We start from the raw sequence: 24606 nt of genomic DNA on the forward strand, positions 1-24606 counted from the left end.
CAAGACAATTTTCAATGACAGTAGTACCAATGGTCATCATGGGGTTACATTCACGTCGGTCAATATCAACAATCACAATTCCTTGGGCCTTCAATTCTACCCGCCCCACTTTAATAGTGACATCCTTGTACCCCACCTGTGGCAAAGGCTGACCATTACTGGCTACTATGGTGAAATCACTATCTGGGCCACAGGTAATGTCCGAGTCAGCCCAATACCGGTTATAGAGAATGTAAGCCATAGTTGCAGCGCCCCAGGGTCCTGGTCGTTGCAGTAATGTCATTTTCCTCTAGGGAAGAGTGATGTTACGTTTGGAGGCAAAGAAGGACAACTGCATCCAGGTATCACAAACATGCCACACATTTCACACTCCAGGCCACCAGGGGGAGCTCTGCTCCTATTTATTAGGTCACACTCCTCACAAACTGGTTGCCTGTAGGACAAGTGAGTTAGTTGCTGGCTGAGCTCCGCTCAGGTAGTTGGTCCCTGACAGGGGTGGGATCCTGTCAGAGATCGAGGAAGAAGGACACGGAGCTGTGCCTGCCCGAAGGCTGTGTGCACACGATGCCGATTTGGTGCACAAAATCTGCATCTTCTGGCAGAAAACGCAGCTGACAATTCCTGCGGTTTTTATGCGTTTTTAGTGCGGATTTTTAGTGCAGTTTTGGTGCAGTTTTTATGCGTTTTTTTATGCGGATTTGTCAGCGTTTTTGTAAGCTAAATAAAGAGACAAAGTTTAAAAAAATATATATATATTTACATGATGTCATTTCCTAGTCCAACTACTTCTCAATCTCCATTTTGGAAAGCCATATAAGCACTTTGTGACAGGCCTCACCAGGAGAACTAATGGTGGTGAACAGTGCAGGGAAGAACGCAGCCCACCGCATGCCGAACAGCATGTGGACACTACCGTCCGGGTACGCAGGCCACAACGCCTCCAGATGCTTGGGGTTTTACTGGAGTATCTGAATCAGCAAAGATTGCAGGTAAGGCTTCTTTCACATTTCCGGCTTTCGTCAAGCGTTGCAATGCCTCGTTCTGTGGAAAAACGCATCCTGCAAAGTTGCCCGCAATATACGTTTTTTCACCATAGACTTGTATTACCGACGCATTGCGACGTATGGACACACGTTCCATACGTCGTGCACTGGATGCGTCGGTATTTGGTGGACCGTCGTAGCGAAAAAATGTTCAAGGGAACCCCTTTTCGTACGTCGGGTCCTGCAATTTTAAGTGCGCAGGCGCTACCGGAACTACAGCCCCTCCTCCCTTGAACTTAACTATGGGCAGCGGACGCATTGAACGCTGCCCACGTTGCACAGAATTTACACAACATGTGTCGGTACATTGCGCTGACGCTTAGCGACGGCTGCGTACCAACGGATGTGTGAAAGAAGCCTTGGCTACTTGCGCATTTCCTTTTTTTTTCCCCTCACAATGCATCCTTTTGGGAATAAAACGCATCCTGCAAATGTGCCCGCAGTATGCGTTTCTTTACCGTAGACTTGTATTGCCGATGGATTGTGACGTATGGCCACACGTTGCGTCCGTCGTGCACTGGATGCGTCGGGTTTTGGCGGCCCGTCGTCTTTGAAAAATGTGCAAGGGAACTATTTTCTGTCCGTTGCATCCAGTGTTTCAGACTGCGCATGCCCAGCAGGAAATCTCGCTCGCACTCTCTTCCTCACCCAGCAGTCTGGCGGAAGTGTGAAAGAAGCCTTAGGCTACTTTCACACTAGCGTCGGGCTCGGTCCGCCACAGTGCGTCGGGCCGAGGTCACTGACGCTAGCGTTGTCTCCGCCGCACAACGGGGGCAGCGGATGCATTTTTCCAGCGCATCCGCTGCCCCATTGTGAGGTGCGGGGAAGTGCGGGGAGGTGGGGGCGGAGTTCCGGCCGCGCATGCGCGGTCGGAAGAAGCGGACTGTCGTGAGCAAAAAACGTTACATGTAACTGCAGCGCCCCAGAGTCCTGGTCGTTGCAGTACTGATGCTCTGCCACTAAGGGGGGCTATGGTACGTCTGATGGCACTGAAGGAGTTCATCTGACCAGGTATCACAGACACCAATACACTTCACAGTCTGGCCTCCAGGGGGAGCTAAGGGTTCTATGTATTAGGCCACTCCTCACAATCTGGTAAAACTGGGGGTTAGGCAGGAAGTTAGATCAGAAAGCTGACTGGGTTGGAACCAGGCAACACCTTGTGGCAGAGGGTGTTGTAGGGGAAGATTCAGAGGGGTCCCTGTCAGGGGTGGGATCCTGACAGAGGCCTAGCAACCAGAGAGAACGTTACGGGACCGCGCCTGCACGATATAGCGGCGGTACCCCAAGAAAGGACAAGAAGCGAGGTTTATTGTGCTGAGTGAGAAATGAGATCAACGCAACAAGGAGAATACCAGTAGGAGTCGTGCTGTAAGACGAGGCAACATCCTACTGAGGCGCTTAACCGGTGGCCGGAACGCCGAGGAAGTATAGAGCTCCAGGCCAAACTTCAAACCTACGGCAGGACAGTCAGTTAGAGGCGGGCTGTCTCACCCAATTGACCTAGGAAGACACAGGGGGGTAACAACAGGAGTGGGGCGACGCTAGAGTCCCGGAAGAGCTCCGAGCCTCCCCGTCATACGGGTGCGTCCTAACCATAAGATCTGGGGGACGTGGAAGAACATCAGAATCGAGTTGTGAGGGAACACGAGAAACAGACACAACAGTTGTGAGGACTATCCCGTGGTGCTTAGCAGGGAAGGACTACAACACACAAGCGCTAGAAGGTAGGCACAGATTTCCACCTGTAAAGGGAACTCTGGAGGTGCCATCAGACCGGCCGGACTTGCGCAGCCCGGTTAACCGTATTCCGGATTGAGGATCCTGAAGCCTTCAGTAAAGAGGTAAAGAGACTGCAATCTGGTGTCCTCGTTATTTACCGCAACCCGCACCGCACCACCACAACATCATCACCATCATGCACACCTATCATTGTACGCCCCTCAGCAGGGTCACGGACCGGGTCTAGCCACCATGACAACCCCAGAACAGAGACTCAGAGGCCCGGTACCGGGTACCCCTCGGCCCTGCGACAGTGGGGGCGCTACAACTTGGCGTCACGAACAGGATCTACTTAAGCCTGAAGAATCAGGTCATGTGTGCCTTGGAACTGTGATTTATTGTACTTGGACTGTGACTTATTGCAAAGACTGTGTATTAACACTTGCCGCCAAAAGTTCCCACCAAGCACCGCCGCCATTACAGCGCTAAGGAGAGCGCAGGAGAAGAAGGGCGTGGAAGTGGGCGTAGACAAGCTGAAGAGCGCGAAAGACAATGGCTGCCCAATCTAAATATTTCTGTACCTTGAGGACGTGTCCGTCAGCGGCCGAGATCCGCCTCCTGATTCTCAATGGCGGGCGGAGACAGAGAAAACGGAACCGCCCACGAAGGAGAGAGCGGGAAAAGGACGAGGAAGAAGGAGTCAGCGACATGGAGGATGCCATGGCGAGCCACCCGGAGTCGGAGCGTGGGGTAGGAGCAGAGGACTCCCCCAGCTACCCGGAGGGGCACCGCAACCAGGCCTCCACCGCTGATATTGACTTCCTGCAGGCCGGAGTGGATGAGCTCGGCGACCAACTCCGGCAGACGCAGCTGAGCACTGAGGCCGGGTGGAAGAAGACCTTCATTGGGAGCCTCATCAGACATCTGTTGGCAGCCTCGTCTGGTCCGGAGCAAGAAAGAAGTTCCAGCGCTCCGAAGCCAGAAAGCAAGGCCCTGCCGGAAAGCGAGGTGCTGCAACCGGAGATGACAACGCCGCAGCGCAGGGCCCTGCAACTAGCGTTCCAGACCCCAGCAGAGACGGAGCAGATCGGCACCGGAGGGACCGCTGTCATGGTTCTCAATGGCAAGAGACCGTAGTAAAGCATACAAAAGGACTAGCTCTTGGAACTAGATGGGAACTCGAGCTGACTGTGAGCTAAACCTACCGCACAACTAACAGTGGCCGGGTAGCGTGCCTACGTTTTATCCCTAGACGCCCAGCGCCAGCCGGAGGACTGCCTGACCCTAGCAGAGGAAAATACAGACCTGGCTTACCTCTAGAGAAATTTTCCCCAAAAGGCAGACAGTAGCCCCCACATATATTGTCGGTGATTTTAGAGGAAATAGACATACGAAGTATGAAGATAGGTTTAGCAAATTGAGGTCCGCTTACTAGATAGTAGGAAGACAGAAAAGGGAACTTCACAGTCAGCTGAAAACCCTTTTCAAAACACCATCCTGAAATTACTTTAAGACTCTAATATCAACTCATGACACTAGAGTGGCAATTTCAGCTCACAAGAGCTTCCAGCCTCAGAAATATTCAAACACAGAGAACTGGAACAAAAATGCAAAACAAACTTAGGACTACAAGTCCAACTTAGCTGATAGTAGTCTAGGAGCAGGAACATGCAACAGAAAGGCTTCTGGTAACATTGTTGGCCGGCATAGAAATGACTGAGGAGCAAGGTTAAATAGAAAACTCCCACATCCTGATGGAAACAGGTGAACAGAGGAGATGAAGCACACAAGTTCAGTACCACCAGTGACCACCGGGGGAGCCCAGAAACCCAATTCACAACAGTACCCCCCCCTCAAGGAGGGGGCACCGAACCCTCACCAGAACCACCAGGGCGATCAGGATGAGCCCTATGAAAGGCACGGACCAAATCGGAGGCATGAACATCAGAGGCTGTCACCCAAGAATTATCCTCCTGACCGTAGCCCTTCCACTTGACCAGATACTGAAGTCTCCGTCTGGAAACACGGGAGTCCAAGATCTTCTCGACAACGTACTCCAACTCACCCTCAACCAACACCGGAGCAGGAGGCTCAACGGAAGGCACAACCGGTACCTCATACCTGCGCAACAATGACCGATGGAAGACATTATGAATAGAAAAAGATGCAGGGAGGTCCAAACGAAAGGACACAGGGTTAAGAATCTCCAATATCTTGTACGGGCCGATGAACCGAGGCTTAAACTTAGGAGAAGAAACCTTCATAGGGACAAAACGAGAAGACATCCACATCAAGTCCCCAACACAAAGACGAGGACCAACACGACGACGGCGGTTGGCAAACTGCTGAGTCTTCTCCTGGGACAACTTCAAATTGTCCACCACATGCCCCCAAATCTGATGCAACCTCTCCACCACAGCATCCACTCCAGGACAATCCGAAGACTCCACCTGACCGGAAGAGAAACGAGGATGAAACCCCGAATTACAGAAGAAAGGAGAAATCAAGGTGGCAGAACTAGCCCGATTATTGAGGGCAAACTCCGCCAAGGGCAAAAAGGCAACCCAATCATCCTGATCCGCAGACACAAAACACCTCAAATAAGTCTCCAAGGTCTGATTAGTTCGCTCGGTCTGGCCATTAGTCTGAGGATGGAAAGCAGACGAAAAAGACAAATCAATGCCCATCCTAGCACAGAATGCTCGCCAAAATCTAGACACGAATTGAGTTCCCCTGTCAGAAACGATATTCTCCGGAATACCATGCAAGCGAACCACATTTTGAAAAAACAGAGGAACCAGCTCGGATGAGGAAGGCAATTTAAGCAAGGGAACCAAATGGACCATCTTAGAGAAACGGTCACACACCACCCAGATGACAGACATCTTCTGAGAAACAGGAAGATCAGAAATAAAATCCATGGAGATGTGAGTCCAAGGCCTCTTCGGAATGGGCAAAGATAACAACAATCCACTAGCCCGAGAACAACAAGGCTTGGCCCGAGCACAAACATCACAAGACTGCACAAAACCTCGCACATCTCGCGACAGGGAAGGCCACCAGAAGGACCTAGCCACCAAATCCCTGGTACCAAAGATTCCAGGATGACCAGCTAACGCAGAAGAATGGACCTCCGAGATGACTCTACTGGTCCAATGATCCGGAACAAACAGTCTACCAGGCGGGCAACGATCAGGTCTATCCGCCTGAAACTCCTGCAAGACCCGTCGCAAGTCTGGGGAAACAGCAGATAATATCACCCCATCCTTAAGGATACCTGTAGGTTCAGAATTACCAGGGGAATCAGGCTCAAAACTCCTAGAAAGGGCATCCGCCTTCACATTTTTAGAACCCGGTAGGTAAGAAACCACAAAATTAAACCGAGAGAAAAATAACGACCAGCGCGCCTGTCTAGGATTCAGGCGCCTGGCAGACTCAAGATAAATCAAATTCTTGTGGTCGGTCAATACCACCACCTGATGTCTAGCCCCCTCAAGCCAATGACGCCACTCCTCAAAAGCCCACTTCATAGCCAAGAGCTCCCGATTACCAATATCATAATTTCGCTCAGCGGGCGAAAATTTACGAGAAAAGAACGCGCAAGGTCTCATCACGGAGCAGTCGGAACTTTTCTGCGACAAAACCGCCCCAGCTCTGATTTCTGAAGCGTCAACCTCAACCTGAAAAGGAAGAGTAACATCAGGCTGACGCAATACAGGGGCGGAAGAAAAGCGGCGCTTAAGCTCCCGAAAGGCCTCCACAGCAGCAGGGGACCAATCAGCAACATCAGCACCCTTCTTAGTCAAATCAGTCAACGGCTTAGCAACATCAGAAAAACCAGTTATAAATCGACGATAAAAATTAGCAAAGCCCAAAAACTTCTGAAGGCTCTTAAGAGAAGAGGGTTGCGTCCAATCACAAATAGCCTGAACCTTGACAGGGTCCATCTCAATGGAAGAGGGGGAAAAAATGTACCCCAAAAACGAAATCTTTTGAACCCCAAAAACACACTTAGAACCCTTTACACACAAGGAATTAGAGCGCAAAACCTGAAAAACCCTCCTGACCTGTTGGACATGAGAGTCCCAGTCATCCGAAAAAATCAAAATATCATCCAGATACACAATCATAAATTTATCCAAATATTCACGGAAAATGTCATGCATAAAAGACTGAAAGACTGAAGGGGCATTTGAAAGACCAAAAGGCATTACCAAATACTCAAAATGGCCCTCAGGCGTATTAAATGCGGTTTTCCACTCATCCCCCTGCTTAATTCGCACTAAATTATACGCCCCACGAAGATCAATCTTAGAGAACCACTTGGCCCCCTTTATTCGAGCAAACAAATCAGTAAGCAGTGGCAAAGGATACTGATATTTAACCGTGATTTTATTCAAAAGCCGATAATCATTACACGGCCTCAAAGAGCCATCTTTTTTAGATACAAAGAAAAAACCGGCTCCTAAGGGAGATGACGAAGGACGAATATGTCCCTTTTCCAAGGACTCCTTAATATATTCCCGCATAGCAGCATGTTCAGGCACAGATAGATTAAATAAACGACCCTTTGGAAACTTACTGCCCGGAATCAGATCTATAGTACAATCGCAATCTCTGTGCGGAGGTAGTGAACCAAGTTTAGGCTCCTCAAAAACGTCACGATAATCAGATAAAAATTCCGGAATCTCAGAGGGAATAGATGACGAAATGGAAACCAAAGGTACGTCCCCATGAGTCCCCTGACATCCCCAGCTTAACACAGACATTGCTTTCCAGTCGAGGACTGGGTTATGAGATTGCAGCCATGGCAATCCAAGCACCAACACATCATGTAGATTATACAACACAAGGAAGCGAATAATCTCCTGGTGATCCGGATTAATACGCATAGTTACTTGTGTCCAGTATTGTGGTTTATTACTAGCCAATGGCGTGGAGTCAATACCCTTCAGAGGTATAGGAACTTCCAGAGGCTCTAAATTAAACCCACAACTGTTGTGAATTTGGATTCTGGGCTCCCCCGGTGGCTACTGGTGGAATTGAACTGGTGTCTTCATCTTCTCTGTTCACCTGTTCCCATCAAGATGTGGGAGTCGCTATATAACCTTGCTGCTCTGTTAGTTGCTTGCCGGTCAACAATGTTATCAGAAGCCTCTCGGTGCTTGTTCCTGCTCCTAGACAACTACTAGATAAGTTGGACTCTTGTCCATGTTTGTTTTTGCATTTTTGTTCCAGTTCACAGCTGTAGTTTCGTTACTGTGTCTGGAAAGCTCTTGTGAACAGGAATTGCCACTCTGGTGTTATGAGTTAATGCCAGAGTTTTAAAGTAATTTCTGGATGGTGTTTTGATAGGGTTTTTAGCTGACCATGAAAGTGTCCTTCCTGTCTTCTGCTATGTAGTAAGTGGACCTCAAATTTGCTAAATCTATTTTCATACTACGTTTGTTATTTCATCTTGATTCACCGCCAATACATGTGGGGGGCCTCTGTCTCCTTTCGGGGTATTTCTCTAGAGGTGAGCTAGGACTAATATTTTCCTCTGCTAGTTTTATTTAGTCCTCCGGCTGGTGCTGGGCATCTAGAATCAACGTAGGCATGCTACCCGGCCACTGCTAGTTGTGCGTTAGGTTTAGTTCATGGTCAGCTCAGTTTCCATCTTCCAAGAGCTAGTTCCTATATATGCTGATGCTATGATCTCTTGCCATTGAGATCATGACAGTTTGACCGGCCCACTAAAGGGTTAAAATCCTTGGCTGAGAAAGGAGAGAAATAAGTAGTCTGCTGAAATTTTTTTTTTTTTTTTTTTTTTTTCTCTCCTTTGAATGGCTCTGTGTTCACCTGTTTGCAATGGATCTTCAGAGTGTAACTGCAGGTTTGAATAATCTCGCCACGAAGGTACAAAATTTGCAAGATTTTGTTTGTCATGCACCTGTATCTGAGCCGAGAATTCCTTTGCCGGAATTTTTCTCGGGGAATAGATCTGGGTTTCAGAATTTTCGAAATAATTGCAAATTATTTTTGTCCCTGAAATCTCGCTCTGCCGGAGATCCTGCACAGCAGGTCAGGATTGTGATTTCCTTGCTCCGGGGCGACCCTCAAGACTGGGCTTTTTCATTGACACCAGGGGATCCTGCGTTGCTCAATGTGGATGCGTTTTTTCTGGCCTTGGGGTTGCTTTATGACGAACCTCATTTGGAGCTTCAGGCAGAAAAAACTTTGATGTCCCTATCTCAGGGGCAAGATGAAGCGGAAATTTACTGCCAAAGATTCCGTAAATGGTCTGTGCTTACTCAGTGGAATGAGTGCGCCCTGGCGGCGACTTTCAGAGAGGGTCTCTCTGATGCCATTAAGGATGTTATGGTGGGGTTCCCTGTGCCTGCGGGTCTGAATGAGTCCATGACAATGGCTATTCAGATCGATAGGCGTTTGCGGGAGCGCAAACCAGTGCACCATCTGGCGGTGTCCACTGAGAAATCGCCAGAGAGTATGCAGTGTGATAGAATTCTGTCCCGAAGCGAGCGGCAGAATTTTAGACGGAAAAATGGGTTGTGTTTCTATTGTGGTGATTCTACTCATGTTATATCAGCATGCTCTAAGCGCACTAAAAAGCTTGATAAATCTGTTTCCATTTGCACCTTACCGTCTAAGTTTATTCTATCTGTGACCCTGATTTGCTCTTTGTCATCTATTACCACGGACGCCTATGTCGACTCTGGCGCCGCTTTGAGTCTTATGGATTGGTCCTTTGCCAAACGCTGTGGGTATGATTTAGAGCCTTTGGAGACTCCTATTCCTCTGAAGGGGATTGACTCCACCCCATTGGCTAAAAATAAACCACAATACTGGACACAAGTAACTATGCGTATTAATCCGGATCACCAGGAGATTATTCGCTTTCTGGTGCTGTATAATCTACATGATGATTTGGTGCTAGGATTGCCTTGGCTGCAATCTCACAACCCAGTCCTCGACTGGAGAGCTATGTCTGTGTTGAGCTGGGGATGTAAGGGGGCTCATGGGGATGTACCTGTGGTTTCCATTTCATCATCTATTCCCTCTGAAATTCCTGAGTTCCTGTCTGACTATCGTGACGTCTTTGAAGAATCCAAGCTTGGTTCGTTACCTCCGCACCGAGAGTGCGATTGTGCCATAGATTTAATCCCGGGTAGTAAATACCCAAAGGGTCGTTTATTTAATCTGTCTGTGCCTGAACATGCTGCTATGCGTGAATATATAAAGGAGTCCTTGGAAAAGGGACATATTCGTCCATCGTCATCTCCCTTAGGAGCCGGTTTTTTCTTTGTGTCAAAAAAAGACGGCTCTTTGAGACCATGTATTGATTATCGGCTTTTGAATAAAATCACTGTTAAATATCAATACCCATTGCCGTTGCTGACTGATTTGTTTGCTCGCATAAAGGGGGCCAAGTGGTTCTCTAAGATTGACCTTCGTGGGGCGTATAATTTGGTGCGAATCAGGCAGGGGGATGAGTGGAAAACCGCATTTAATACGCCCGAGGGCCACTTTGAGTATTTAGTGATGCCTTTTGGTCTTTCAAATGCTCCGTCAGTTTTCCATCCTTTATGCATGATATTTTTCGCGATTATTTGGATAAATTTATGATTGTGTATCTGGATGATATTCTGATTTTTTCGGATGACTGGGACTCTCATGTCCAGCAAGTCAGGAGGGTTTTTCAGGTTTTGCGGTCTAATTCTTTGTGTGTGAAGGGTTCTAAGTGTGTTTTTGGGGTACAGAGGATTTCCTTTTTGGGATATATTTTTTCCCCCTCTTCCATTGAAATGGATCCTGTCAAGGTTCAAGCTATTTGTGATTGGACGCAGCCCTCTTCTCTTAAGAGTCTTCAGAAATTTTTGGGCTTTGCTAACTTTTATCGTCGATTTATTGCTGGTTTTTCGGATATTGCTAAGCCATTGACCGATTTGACTAAGAAGGGTGCTGATGTTGCTGATTGGTCCCCTGATGCTGTGGAGGCCTTTCGGGAGCTTAAGCGCCGTTTTTCCTCTGCCCCTGTGTTGCGTCAGCCTGATGTTGCTCTACCTTTTCAGGTTGAGGTCGACGCTTCTGAGATCGGAGCTGGGGCAGTGTTGTCGCAGAAAAGTTCTGACTGCTCCGTGATGAGGCCTTGTGCCTTCTTTTCCCGTAAATTTTCGCCCGCTGAGCGGAATTATGATGTTGGGAATCGGGAGCTTTTGGCCATGAAGTGGGCTTTTGAGGAGTGGCGCCATTGGCTTGAGGGGGCCAGACATCAGGTGGTGGTATTGACTGACCACAAAAATTTGGTTTATCTTGAGACCGCCAGGCGCCTGAATCCTAGACAGGCGCGCTGGTCATTATTTTTCTCTCGGTTTAATTTTGTGGTGTCATACCTACCGGGTTCTAAGAATGTTAAGGCGGATGCCCTTTCTAGGAGTTTTGAGCCTGACTCACCTGGTAACTCTGAGCCCACAGGTATCCTTAAGGATGGAGTGGTATTGTCAGCCGTTTCTCCAGACCTGCGGCGGGCCTTGCAGGAGTTTCAGGCGGATAGACCTGATCGTTGCCCACCTGATAAACTGTTTGTTCCTGATGATTGGACCAGTAGAGTCATCTCTGAGGTTCATTCTTCTGCGTTGGCAGGTCATCCTGGCATTTTTGGTACCAGGGATTTGGTGGCAAGGTCCTTCTGGTGGCCTTCCCTGTCACGAGATGTGCGAGGCTTTGTGCAGTCTTGTGACGTTTGTGCTCGGGCCAAGCCTTGTTGTTCTCGGGCTAGTGGATTGTTGTTGCCCTTGCCTATTCCTAAGAGGCCTTGGACGCACATCTCGATGGATTTTATTTCAGATCTGCCTGTTTCTCAGAAGATGTCTGTCATCTGGGTGGTGTGTGACCGTTTCTCTAAGATGGTCCATTTGGTTCCTCTGCCCAAGTTGCCTTCTTCTTCCGAGTTGGTTCCTCTGTTTTTTCAAAATGTTGTTCGTTTGCATGGTATTCCTGAGAATATCGTTTCTGACAGAGGGACCCAATTCGTGTCTAGATTTTGGCGGGCATTCTGTGCTAGGATGGGCATAGATTTATCTTTTTCGTCCGCTTTCCATCCTCAGACGAATGGCCAGACTGAGCGGATTAATCAGACCCTGGAGACATATCTGAGGTGTTTTGTGTCTGCTGACCAGGATGATTGGGTTGCTTTTTTGCCATTGGCGGAGTTCGCTCTCAATAATCGGGCCAGCTCTGCCACTTTGGTGTCCCCGTTTTTCTGTAATTCGGGGTTTCATCCTCGATTTTCCTCTGGTCAGGTGGAATCTTCGGATTGTCCTGGAGTGGATGCTGTGGTGGAGAGATTGCATCAGATCTGGGGGCAGGTGGTGGACAATTTGAGGTTGTCCCAGGAGAAGACTCAGCTTTTTGCTAACCGCCGTCGTCGTGTTGGTCCTCGTCTTCGTGTTGGGGACTTGGTGTGGTTGTCTTCTCGTTTTGTCCCTATGAGGGTCTCTTCTCCTAAGTTTAAGCCTCGGTTCATCGGCCCGTATAAGATATTGGAGATTCTTAACCCTGTTTCCTTCCGTTTGGACCTCCCTGCATCCTTTTCTATTCATAACGTTTTTCATCGGTCATTATTGCGCAGGTATGAGGTACCGGTTGTGCCTTCCGTTGAGCCTCCTGCTCCGGTGTTGGTTGAGGGTGAGTTGGAGTACGTTGTGGAGAAAATCTTAGACTCTCGTGTTTCCAGACGGAGACTCCAGTATCTGGTCAAGTGGAAGGGATACGGCCAGGAGGATAATTCTTGGGTGAATGCATCTGATGTTCATGCCTCTGATCTGGTTCGTGCCTTTCATAGGGCCCATCCTGATCGCCCTGGTGGTTCTGGTGAGGGTTCGGTGCCCCCTCCTTGAGGGGGGGGTACTGTTGTGAATTTGGATTCTGGGCTCCCCCGGTGGCTACTGGTGGAATTGAACTGGTGTCTTCATCTTCTCTGTTCACCTGTTCCCATCAAGATGTGGGAGTCGCTATATAACCTTGCTGCTCTGTTAGTTGCTTGCCGGTCAACAATGTTATCAGAAGCCTCTCTGTGCTTGTTCCTGCTCCTAGACAACTACTAGATAAGTTGGACTCTTGTCCATGTTTGTTTTTGCATTTTTGTTCCAGTTCACAGCTGTAGTTTCGTTACTGTGTCTGGAAAGCTCTTGTGAACAGGAATTGCCACTCTGGTGTTATGAGTTAATGCCAGAGTTTTAAAGTAATTTCTGGATGGTGTTTTGATAGGGTTTTTAGCTGACCATGAAAGTGTCCTTCCTGTCTTCTGCTATGTAGTAAGTGGACCTCAAATTTGCTAAATCTATTTTCATACTACGTTTGTTATTTCATCTTGATTCACCGCCAATACATGTGGGGGGCCTCTGTCTCCTTTCGGGGTATTTCTCTAGAGGTGAGCTAGGACTAATATTTTCCTCTGCTAGTTTTATTTAGTCCTCCGGCTGGTGCTGGGCATCTAGAATCAACGTAGGCATGCTACCCGGCCACTGCTAGTTGTGCGTTAGGTTTAGTTCATGGTCAGCTCAGTTTCCATCTTCCAAGAGCTAGTTCCTATATATGCTGATGCTATGATCTCTTGCCATTGAGATCATGACACACAACGTTTGGCAAAGGACCAATCCATAAGACTCAAAGCGGCGCCAGAGTCGACATAGGCGTCCGCGGTAATAGACGATAAAGAGCAAATCAGGGTCACAGACAGAATAAACTTAGACTGTAAAGTGCCAATTGAAACAGACTTATCAACCTTCTTAGTACGTTTAGAGCATGCTGATATAACATGAGTTGAATCACCACAATAGAAGCATAACCCATTTTTTCGCCTAAAATTCTGTCGTTCGCTTCTGGACAGAATTCTATCACATTGCATAATCTCTGGCGCCTTCTCAGTAGACACCGCCAAATGGTGCACAGGTTTGCGCTCCCGCAAACGCCGATCAATCTGAATGGCCATTGTCATGGACTCATTCAGACCTGTAGGCACAGGGAACCCCACCATAACATCTTTAATGGCATCAGAGAGACCCTCTCTGAAATTCGCCGCCAGGGCGCACTCATTCCACTGAGTAAGCACAGACCACTTACGAAATTTTTGGCAGTATATTTCAGCCTCATCTTGCCCCTGAGACAGGGCCATCAAGGCTTTTTCAGCCTGAATCTCTAAATGAGGTTCCTCATAAAGCAACCCCAATGCCAGGAAAAACGCATCCACATTGAGCAACGCAGGATCCCCTGGTGCCAAAGCAAATGCCCAATCCTGAGGGTCGCCCCGGAGCAAGGAAATTACAATCCTGACCTGCTGTGCAGGATCTCCAGCGGAGCGAGATCTCAGAGACAAAAATAATTTACAATTATGTTTGAAATTCTGGAAGCGAGATCTATCCCCGGAGAAAAATTCAGGTAAAGGAATTCTAGGTTCAGATATAGGAGCATGAATTACAAAATCCTGTAAACTTTGAACCTTCATAGCGAGATTATTCAAACCTGTAGCTAAACTCTGCTGATCCATTTTTATCAGGTGAAATCAGAACCATTCAAGGATTAGAAGGAGAGAGAGACGAAGGCTGCAGTAAGCAGAGATGCAAGTGAATCAACTAATGAGCAAACTCAGAAAAAATAAAAATAAAAATTTCTCTGCAGACTTCTTTTCTCTCCTTTCTTCTGCCAATTATTTTAACCCTTGGCTGGCCAAACTGTCATGGTTCTCAATGGCAAGAGACCGTAGTAAAGCATACAAAAGGACTAGCTCTTGGAAGATGGGAACTCGAGCTGACTGTGAGCTAAACCTACCGCACAACTAACAGTGGCCGGGTAGCGTGCCTACGTTTTATCCCTAGACGCCCAGCGCCAGCCGGAGGACTGACTGACCCTAGCAGAGGAAAATACAGACCTGGCTTACCTCTAGAGAAATTTTCCCCAAAAGGCAGACAGTAGCCCCCACATATATTGTCGGTGATTTTAGAGGAAATAGACATACGAAGTATGAAGATAGGTTTAGCAAATTGAGGTCCGCTTACTAGATAGTAGGAAGACAGAAAAGGGAACTTCACAGTCAGCTGAAAACCCTTTTCAAAACACCATCCTGAAATTACTTTAAGACTCTAATATCAACTCATGACACTAGAGTGGCAATTTCAGCTCACAAGAGCTTCCAGCCTCAGAAATATTCAAACACAGAGAACTGGAACAAAAATGCAAAACAAACTTAGGACTACAAGTCCAACTTAGCTGATAGTAGTCTAGGAGCAGGAACATGCAACAGAAAGGCTTCTGGTAACATTGTTGGCCGGCATAGAAATGACTGAGGAGCAAGGTTAAATAGAAAACTCCCACATCCTGATGGAAACAGGTGAACAGAGGAGATGAAGCACACAAGTTCAGTACCACCAGTGACCACCGGGGGAGCCCAGAAACCCAATTCACAACAGACCGCATCTGAAGCAGGTATGAAGAACGACCCTGCCTCGCCAGCAGAGGACTTGCTGATAGGCTCCGTCGCGGTACCCCCTCTCCCTGGGACCTATAGACTCCGGCGCTTTACACCCTGGGATCGGGCCATGGGTATGGAGCACTTCTTAAAGGCCCCGATCTCGCCGATCACCTTGCCGAGCGAGGTCTATGCGGAGCTACGGCCGCCAGAGCGAGAGTAAACCTCGATGCCATGGATATGTAAATAGTTAACTGCTTGTTTCCCTGCTTTTGCTGCTTTAAACCCAACCAGGGTAACTCTTAAAGGGATCCCTTTGTTTACCCGGGATCCCTTCCTCTGTTTTTGTTTTTGTTTCCTGTTTTATCATTGTTGAAAGAACTGCTGGATCATGAACACTGCATGATTACAAACTCCTTGTAAATAGTTTGCACCTTCTTAAAGGTGCTCTCTACTGGTTTTATAAAAGAAAGGATGCTTTGCGAAGAAACTGTTCCTGGAAGCAGTACCGGAGTCCTTGCTGCACACGGACTTGCAGCTTGAAAAGTTGCACTACCTCATAGAGACTTGGTCCCTTCTTAAAGGGAATGTTCACCTATAGTACTTAAAGTATAATGATGCCTTAAAGAGAAGAAATAGTAATAATGCTTTCCCGGAAAAGTTATATGTAGCTAACTAGTTGATTGTGAGAAATGTTTAATGATGTTGATAGAAGAATGAGGACAGAAAGTGAACCCGTACGGGGTTAGTCAGTGAGTCCTCCTAGGAGCCATATAGAGGTGGCTCAGTAATCCTGAACCGAAAGATGGATGATAAGTTCTATACCGTGTATAGTAGTAGAAAGGCAGTAGGCCCGGGCAGAAAGGGGCGGTCCTGTAACAGAAAGGAGAGGCAGTAGGCCTGGAGCAGGTAGGACAGGCGGTCCTGCAGATGTAAAGAAGGAGAATGCAGAAAAGTTGATTAGCCTTATAATGTTTTATAAGAAGGTCTTTAGTGGATCCAGCGAGTACTGTTATGATCCCAATGGCAGGGGACCTCAAGATTACAGCAAAGTCTGCAAAACATAAATACCAGCTCATAGGGAAGTGGTAACTAGGCTGACCATATACCTGATCCTAGCGCAAACACTAACAGCAGCTGGGGAACGTGCCTACGTTGATTCTAGACGTCTCGCGCCAGCCGGAGAACTAACTACCCCTATCAGGGAAAATAAGACCTCTCTTGCCTCCAGAGAAAAGACCCCAAAGTAATACAAGCCCCCAACAAATAATAACGGTGAGGTAAGAAGAAAGGACAAACGTAAGAATGAACTAGATTTAGCAAAGAGAGGCCCACTGACTAATAGCAGAATATAGTAAGAAGACTTATATGGTCAGCAAAAAACCCTGCAAAATATCCACGCTGAATATCCAAGAACCCCCAAACCGACTGATGGTGTGGGGGGAGAATATCAGCCCCCCTAGAGCTTCCAGCAATAACAGGAATCACATATTGTACAAGCTGGACAAAAAATATGAACAATGCAAATGATCAAGAGTACGAAAGCAGGACTTAGCTTATCTTGCAAAGAACCAGGACCTGAAGACAGGAGCAAACAGAAGTGAACTGATTACAACGAAGCCAGGCACTGGACTGAGAATCCAGGAAGATTAAATAGCAACACCCCAGGCCTAACGAAGCAGGTGAGCACAAACCTGGTAAAAGACAATCCAAGTGCCAAATCACTAGTGACCACAAGAGGGAGCCAAAAAGTATAGTTCACAACAGTACCCCCCCTTTAAGGAGGGGTCACCGAACCCTCACCAAGACCACCAGGGCGAATAGGATGAGCAGCGTGGAAGGCACGAACCAAATCGGCCGCATGAACATCAGAGGCGACCACCCAGGAATTATCCTCCTGACCATAGCCCTTCCATTTAACCAAATACTGGAGCCTCCGTCTAGAGAGACGAGAATCCAAGATCTTCTCCACCACGTACTCCAACTCGCCCTCAACCAACACCGGAGCAGGAGGCTCAACAGCAGGAACCACAGGCACAACGTACCGCCGTAACAAAGACCTATGGAACACGTTGTGAATGGCAAACGACACCGGAAGATCCAAACGAAAAGAAACCGGGTTAAGAACTTCCAAAATTTTATAAGGACCAATAAAGCGAGGCTTAAACTTAGGAGAGGAAACCTTCAGAGGGACATACCGAGAAGACAACCAAACCAAATCCCCAACACGAAGTCGGGGGCCCACACCGCGGCGGCGGTTGGCAAAACGCTGAGCCTTCTCCTGTGACAACTTCAAGTTGTCCACCACATGATTCCAAATCCGCTGCAACCTATCCACCACGGAATCCACCCCAGGACAGTCAGAAGACTCAACATGACCCGAGGAGAAACGAGGATGAAAACCAGAGTTGCAGAAGAATGGCGAAACCAAAGTAGCGGAACTAGCCCGATTATTAAGGGCAAACTCCGCCAATGGCAAGAAGGTCACCCAATCATCCTGGTCCGCAGAAACAAAACATCTCAAATAAGCCTCCAGTGTCTGATTAGTTCGCTCCGTTTGACCATTAGTCTGAGGATGGAAGGCAGATGAAAACGACAAATCAATGCCCATCTTAGCACAAAAAGATCGCCAGAATCTGGACACAAACTGGGATCCTCTGTCGGACACAATATTCTCCGGAATGCCGTGCAAACGAACCACATTCTGAAAAAACAAAGGAACCAGATCGGAAGAGGAAGGCAACTTAGGCAAGGGTACCAAATGGACCATCTTGGAAAAACGATCACACACCACCCAGATGACAGACATTCCCCGAGACACCGGAAGATCAGAAATGAAATCCATGGAAATGTGCGTCCAAGGCCTCTTCGGGACGGGCAAGGGCAAAAGCAACCCGCTAGCACGAGAACAACAAGGCTTAGCCCGAGCACAAGTCCCACAGGACTGCACAAATGACCGCACATCCCGTGACAAGGAAGGCCACCAAAAGGACCTAGCCACCAAATCTCGGGTACCAAAAATTCCCGGATGCCCTGCCAACACCGAGGAATGAACCAGTCTGTCGGGTGGACACGAGTCAGGTCTACCAGCCTGAAATCTCTGCAACACACATCGCAAATCCGGAGATATGGCCGACACGATCACTCCCTCTTTAAGAATACCAGCTGGCTTCGAGACTCCAGGAGAGTCAGGCACAAAGCTCCTAGAGAGAGCATCAGCCTTAACATTCTTCGAACCAGGCAGGTATGAGACCACAAAGTCAAAACGAGAGAAAAACAATGACCAACGAGCCTGTCTAGGATTCAGGCGCTTAGCAGACTCGAGATACATCAGATTTTTGTGATCAGTCAAGACCACCACACGATGTTTAGCACCCTCGAGCCAATGACGCCACTCCTCAAATGCCCACTTCATGGCCAACAACTCCCGATTACCAACATCATAGTTCCGCTCAGCAGGCGAAAACTTCCTAGAGAAAAAGGCACATGGTCTCATCACAGAACAACCAGAGCCTCTCTGCGACAAAACAGCCCCAGCACCGATCTCAGAAGCATCCACTTCAACCTGAAAGGGAAGTGAGACATCAGGCTGGCACAAAACAGGCGCCGAAGTAAACCGGCCCTTCAGCTCCTGGAAGGCCTCCACGGCTGCAGGAGCCCAATTAGCCACATCAGAACCTTTCTTGGTCACATCCGTCAAAGGTTTAACAACGCTAGAAAAATTAGCGATAAAGCGACGGTAGAAATTAGCGAACCCCAAGAACTTCTGAAGACTCTTAACAGACGTGGGTTGAGTCCAATCATGAATAGCTCGGACCTTGACTGGGTCCATCTCCACGGCAGTACGGGAGAAAATAAAACCCAAAAAGGAAACCTTCTGCACTCCAAAGAGACACTTTGAGCCCTTCACAAATAAAGCGTTATCACGCAAAACCTGAAACACCATCCTGACCTGCTTTACATGAGAATCCCAATCATCCGAGAAAACCAGAATATCATCAAGATACACAATCAAAAATGTATCCAGATACTTCCGGAAGATATCATGCATAAAGGACTGAAACACTGAAGGGGCATTAGAGAGCCCAAAGGGCATCACCAAGTATTCAAAGTGACCTTCGGGCGTATTGAATGCAGTTTTCCATTCATCTCCCTGCCTAATGCGCACAAGGTTGTACGCACCACGAAGATCTATCTTGGTGAACCACTTGGCGCCCTTAATCCGAGCAAACAAGTCTGACAATAGCGGCAACGGATACTGAAACTTAACAGTGATTTTATTCAGAAGCCGATAGTCTATACAAGGTCTCAAAGACCCGTCTTTCTTGGCTACAAAAAAGAATTCCGCACCGAGAGGGGAAGAGGATGGACGAATATGCCCCTTCTCCTTGACATAAGAATGCATCACGGCATGCTCGGGTACAGACAAATTAAATAATCGTCCCTTAGGAAATTTACTGCCAGGAATCAAATCTATAGCGCAGTCACTGTCCCTATGAGGAGGAAGAGCACTGGACCTGGACTCACTGAATACATCCTGATAGTCACACAAATACTCAGGAACTTCTGAAGGAGTAGAAGTAGCAATAGACACCGGCGAAGAATCGCAATGAATTCCCTGACAACCCCAACTTGAGACAGACATAGCCTTCCAATCCAAAACAGGATTATGGGTCTGTAACCATGGCAGACCTAAAACGACCAAATCATTCATTTTATGCAAAACAAGAAAACGAATCACCTCCCGATGTTCAGGAGTCATGCACATGTGCAGCAAGCTGATCCACACTAGTAATCAAGGTCTGAACATTCATGTCTGCAGCAAAGCTTCAAGCCACTCAGAGATAAAGGGGAGGAAGAAAAAAAAACAAACAAACTCAGAACTTCTTTTCTTTTAATCCCACTTCAGCAATGCATTAACTATTTATTGGCCTGGCTTACTGTTATGATCCCAATGGCAGGGGACCTCAAGATTACAGCAAAGTCTGCAAAACATAAATACCAGCTCATAGGGAAGTGGTAACTAGGCTGACCATATACCTGATCCTAGCGCAAACACTAACAGCAGCCGGGGAACGTGCCTACGTTGATTCTAGACGTCTCGCGCCAGCCGGAGAACTAACTACCCCTATCAGGGAAAATAAGACCTCTCTTGCCTCCAGAGAAAAGACCCCAAAGTAATACAAGCCCCCAACAAATAATAATGGTGAGGTAAGAAGAAAGGACAAACGTAAGAATGAACTAGATTTAGTAAAGAGAGGCCCACTGACTAATAGCAGAATATAGTAAGAAGACTTATATGGTCAGCAAAAAACCCTGCAAAATATCCACGCTGAATATCCAAGAACCCCCAAACCGACTGACGGTGTGGGGGGAGAATATCAGCCCCCCTAGAGCTTCCAGCAATAACAGGAATCACATATTGTACAAGCTGGACAAAAAATATGAACAATGCAAATGATCAAGAGTACGAAAGCAGGACTTAGCTTATCTTGCAAAGAACCAGGACCTGAAAACAGGAGCAAACAGAAGTGAACTGATTACAACGAAGCCAGGCACTGGACTGAGAATCCAGGAAGTTTAAATAGCAACACCCCAGGCCTAACGAAGCAGGTGAGCACAAACCTGGTAAAAGACAATCCAAGTGCCAAATCACTAGTGACCACAAGAGGGAGCCAAAAAGTATAGTTCACAACAGAGTACGTCCTTAAAGGCAAAGTTAAATTATTGTTCAAAAATTTTGCACTTAGTAGAATACCCGGTTGGGTAAGGAAAGTTATTTATAGTATGTTATTTAAAGTATTTAACCATGTTTGTAACGTTCAAGCGTCCTCACCTCCCATAAAGGGAAGCTCTGTTAAAAAGTTTACTTGTACTTGCATTTTTCAAAATTGTATGTCTTTTTGCTAACATGTATTGTTGTTTTCTTCCCAGTCCAGGAGTACTGCATTTAACCGGGGGGGAGTGCAGCGCCCCAGAGTCCTGGTCATTGCAGTACTGATGCTCCGCCGCTAAGGGGGGCTATGGTACGTCTGATGGCACTGAAGGAGTTCATCTGACCAGGTATCACAGACACCAATACACTTCACAGTCTGGCCTCCAGGGGGAGCTAAGGGTTCTATGTATTAGGCCACTCCTCACAATCTGGTAAAACTGGGGGTTAGGCAGGAAGTTAGATCAGAAAGCTGACTGGGTTGGAACCAGGCAACACCTTGTGGCAGAGGGTGTTGTAGGGGAAGATTCAGAGGGGTCCCTGTCAGGGGTGGGATCCTGACAGAGGCCTAGCAACCAGAGAGAACGTTACGGGACCGCGCCTGCACGATATAGCGGCGGTACCCCAAGAAAGGACAAGAAGCGAGGTTTATTGTGCTGAGTGAGAAACGAGATCAACGCAACAAGGAGAATACCAGTAGGAGTCGTGCTGTAAGACGAGGCAACATCCTACTGAGGCGCATAACCGGTGGCCGGAACGCCGAGGAAGTATAGAGCTCCAGGCCAAACTTCAAACCTACGGCAGGACAGTCAGTTAGAGGCGGGCTGTCTCACCCAATTGACCTAGGAAGACACAGGGGGGTAACAACAGGAGTGGGGCGACGCTAGAGTCCCGGAAGAGCTCCGAGCCTCCCCGTCATACGGGTGCGTCCTAACCATAAGATCTGGGGGACGTGGAAGAACATCAGAATCGAGTTGTGAGGGAACACGAGAAACAGACACAACAGTTGTGAGGACTATCCCGTGGTGCTTAGCAGGGAAGGACTACAAAACACAAGCGCTAGAAGGTAGGCACAGATTTCCACCTGTAAAGGGAACTCTGGAGGTGCCATCAGACCGGCCGGACTTGCGCAGCCCGGTTAACCGTATTCCGGATTGAGGATCCTGAAGCCTTCAGTAAAGAGGTAAAGAGACTGCAATCTGGTGTCCTCGTTATTTACCGCAACCCGCACCGCACCACCACAACATCATCACCATCACGCACACCTATCATTGTACGCCCCTCAGCAGGGTCACGGACCGGGTCTAGCCACCGTGACAACCCCAGAACAGAGACTCAGAGGCCCGTTACCGGGTACCCCTCGGCCCTGCGACAGTGGGGGCGCTACATAACGTTTTTTGCTCCCGACGGTCCGCCACAACACGGCGCAACCGTCGCACGACCGTTGTGACGTGTGTCAATGCGTCGCAAATGCGTCGCTAATGTTAGTCAATGCAGAAAAAACGCATCCTGCAAGCACTTTTGCAGGATGCGTTTTTTCAGCAAAACGACGCATTGCGACGTATTGCAGTTAACGCTAGTGTGAAAGTAGCCTAAGCTACACCATGTGTACAATAATATTACATCTCTCTTTTTTTGACTGTGTTGTGCAGTAACCCATATTTTTCCTACAGTCGCAGACCAGAAGAAGACGAAAAATGTGGGTGCACCCAATAGTTGAACAGCGGACTGTAAAGGGACATTTTCGTGTTCTAGATCAAGATTTGAGGAGGTTCGTTTTATGTGAAATAACTTCCTGTAAACGTATCCATGTCTGACCGAATCTTTACTCCTTTTATTCCAGATAAATTTGCATGGTTTTGTCGGCTCACCATACCAGCGTTTGATAGACTTCTGTCTTTACTCCGAGCTGAACTTACATACACGGACACTGTCACGCGGAAGTCCATCTCTGCTGAGGAAAGGCTGCTCATCACCCTGCGGTAAGTATTTTTTGTTTTGTATGTCCAAAGTCCTCTTTGACATGTCTCTGGTAAGTGTGGTGAAACTTTTCCCATGTCCTGGAGACACTGACAGATGACCATTTAAAGGGAACCTGTCCCCCCAAAATCGACGCTGAGCTAAGGCCACTGGCATCAGGGGCTTATCTACATCATTCTTGAATGCTGTGCCCCTGATGCTGGTGGGCTTACCTCACCCTCGATTTTGGGGGGGGGCAAGTTCCCTTTGAAGGCTGGGATCACACATACGCCATATACGTCTGAGTGTCGCCGGTGAAATCCCACCTCTGGCGCCAGCACTCATGAGCGGAGCCTGCAGCTCCATGTGTTGCTCTGCAGGTGCATACTCCGCTCCGGAGTCCAGGCGCAAGAGGAGTGATTTCACCGGTGAGACTCGGGCGTATCTCGCGTATATGCGATCCCGGTCCAATGTTTGGGTGTATGCACAGGTCAGCTTGGTTTTATGTAAATTAGTATTTTTTATTATTTTATTTTTTTTTTACATTTTCCAGGCGCATGGTACACAAACATACACACACATGGATGGCCACCGCGAAAGAAAAGTGCTGTTCACCAGCGGAAGGTGATGAAGAGGATCGCGTTATTCTCCCCGGCTCAGCACACGAACTCTTTATCACCTGCTGCTGGTGACCAGCGCTTTTCTTCTTCCATGGTGGCCATCCATGTGTTGCTAATGTCTGACACAGTTACACACCTGTACACAGATATCACGGGTCAATGAGTCCTTACCGTTAGGATTGTGACATGTGAAACAAACCTGTCAGTAGTTTTTGCCGCTATAGAACATGTTGAAAACCGACCTACCTACTGCATTGTTACATTGACTGGGGAAGTTTGACTGGGGAGTTATTGGCAGCATTGGAAGATGTTCTTGAAAAAAACAGAAAGGCGGTGACATAGCGGCCCTAACTGCTGACAGGTTTCCTTTAACTTGAGGGTGACATTACTAATAATCTTTTCCTTGCAGATTTCTGGCCACAGGAGAGAGCGATACATCCCTGCACCTCCAATTTAGGGTTGGTAAATCCACCATCTCTCAAATTGTGAGGTGCACATGTACCGTCATCTGGCAGAAGTTGCAGCCCATCGTGATGCCTTCCCCAACCGAGGAGACTTGGCTGCAGGTTGCAGCAGGCTTTCAGTCTGTGGCCAATTTCCCAGACTGCATAGGTGCAGTTGATGGTAAACATGTGAGGGTTCAGCAGCCACCACAATCAGGATCACGCTTCTTTAATTATAAGAAGTATTTTTCTGTGGTCCTGAGGGACCTGATGGCCCATTACAAATTTGTTGCCATTGACGTTGGTGCCTATGGCAGTACTTGGGATTCTCGGGTGTTGCGAACGTCACAGATTGGGATACAAATTCTTCAAGATGGCGGCACGCTTCCAGCCCCAAGACCTTTGCCGGGTTCCACACATCCAGTGCCCTTTGTGATGGTATCGGATGAGACCTTTGCTTTAACGACCAACCTGCTGCGCCCATACCCACGAAGAGGACTGAATGCCCGACGGAGGATTTTTAATTATCGGCTGAGTCGTGCATGAAGATATGTGGAATGCACCTTCGGGATCATGTGTAGTCAGTGGAGGATCTTTCACACACCCATCCAGCTGGATACTGACACCGTTGACACTGTGA

The 24606-nt window shown here is 47.9% G+C and overlaps 1 long non-coding RNA gene across 1 annotated transcript; it reads left to right on the forward strand.

Annotated features, from left to right (window-relative positions):
* The first annotated feature begins 881 nt into the window (after window positions 1-881).
* On the forward strand, window positions 882-22938 carry LOC143783205 (uncharacterized). Its single transcript, XR_013217122.1, has 3 exons — window positions 882-989; window positions 22618-22715; window positions 22788-22938. It is a non-coding gene; the product is annotated as an uncharacterized LOC143783205 (long non-coding RNA).
* The last annotated feature ends 1668 nt before the right edge of the window (window positions 22939-24606 follow it).

Source organism: Ranitomeya variabilis, chromosome 6 (genome assembly GCF_051348905.1).
Source record: "Ranitomeya variabilis isolate aRanVar5 chromosome 6, aRanVar5.hap1, whole genome shotgun sequence".
Lineage (NCBI taxonomy): Eukaryota > Metazoa > Chordata > Amphibia > Anura > Dendrobatidae > Ranitomeya > Ranitomeya variabilis.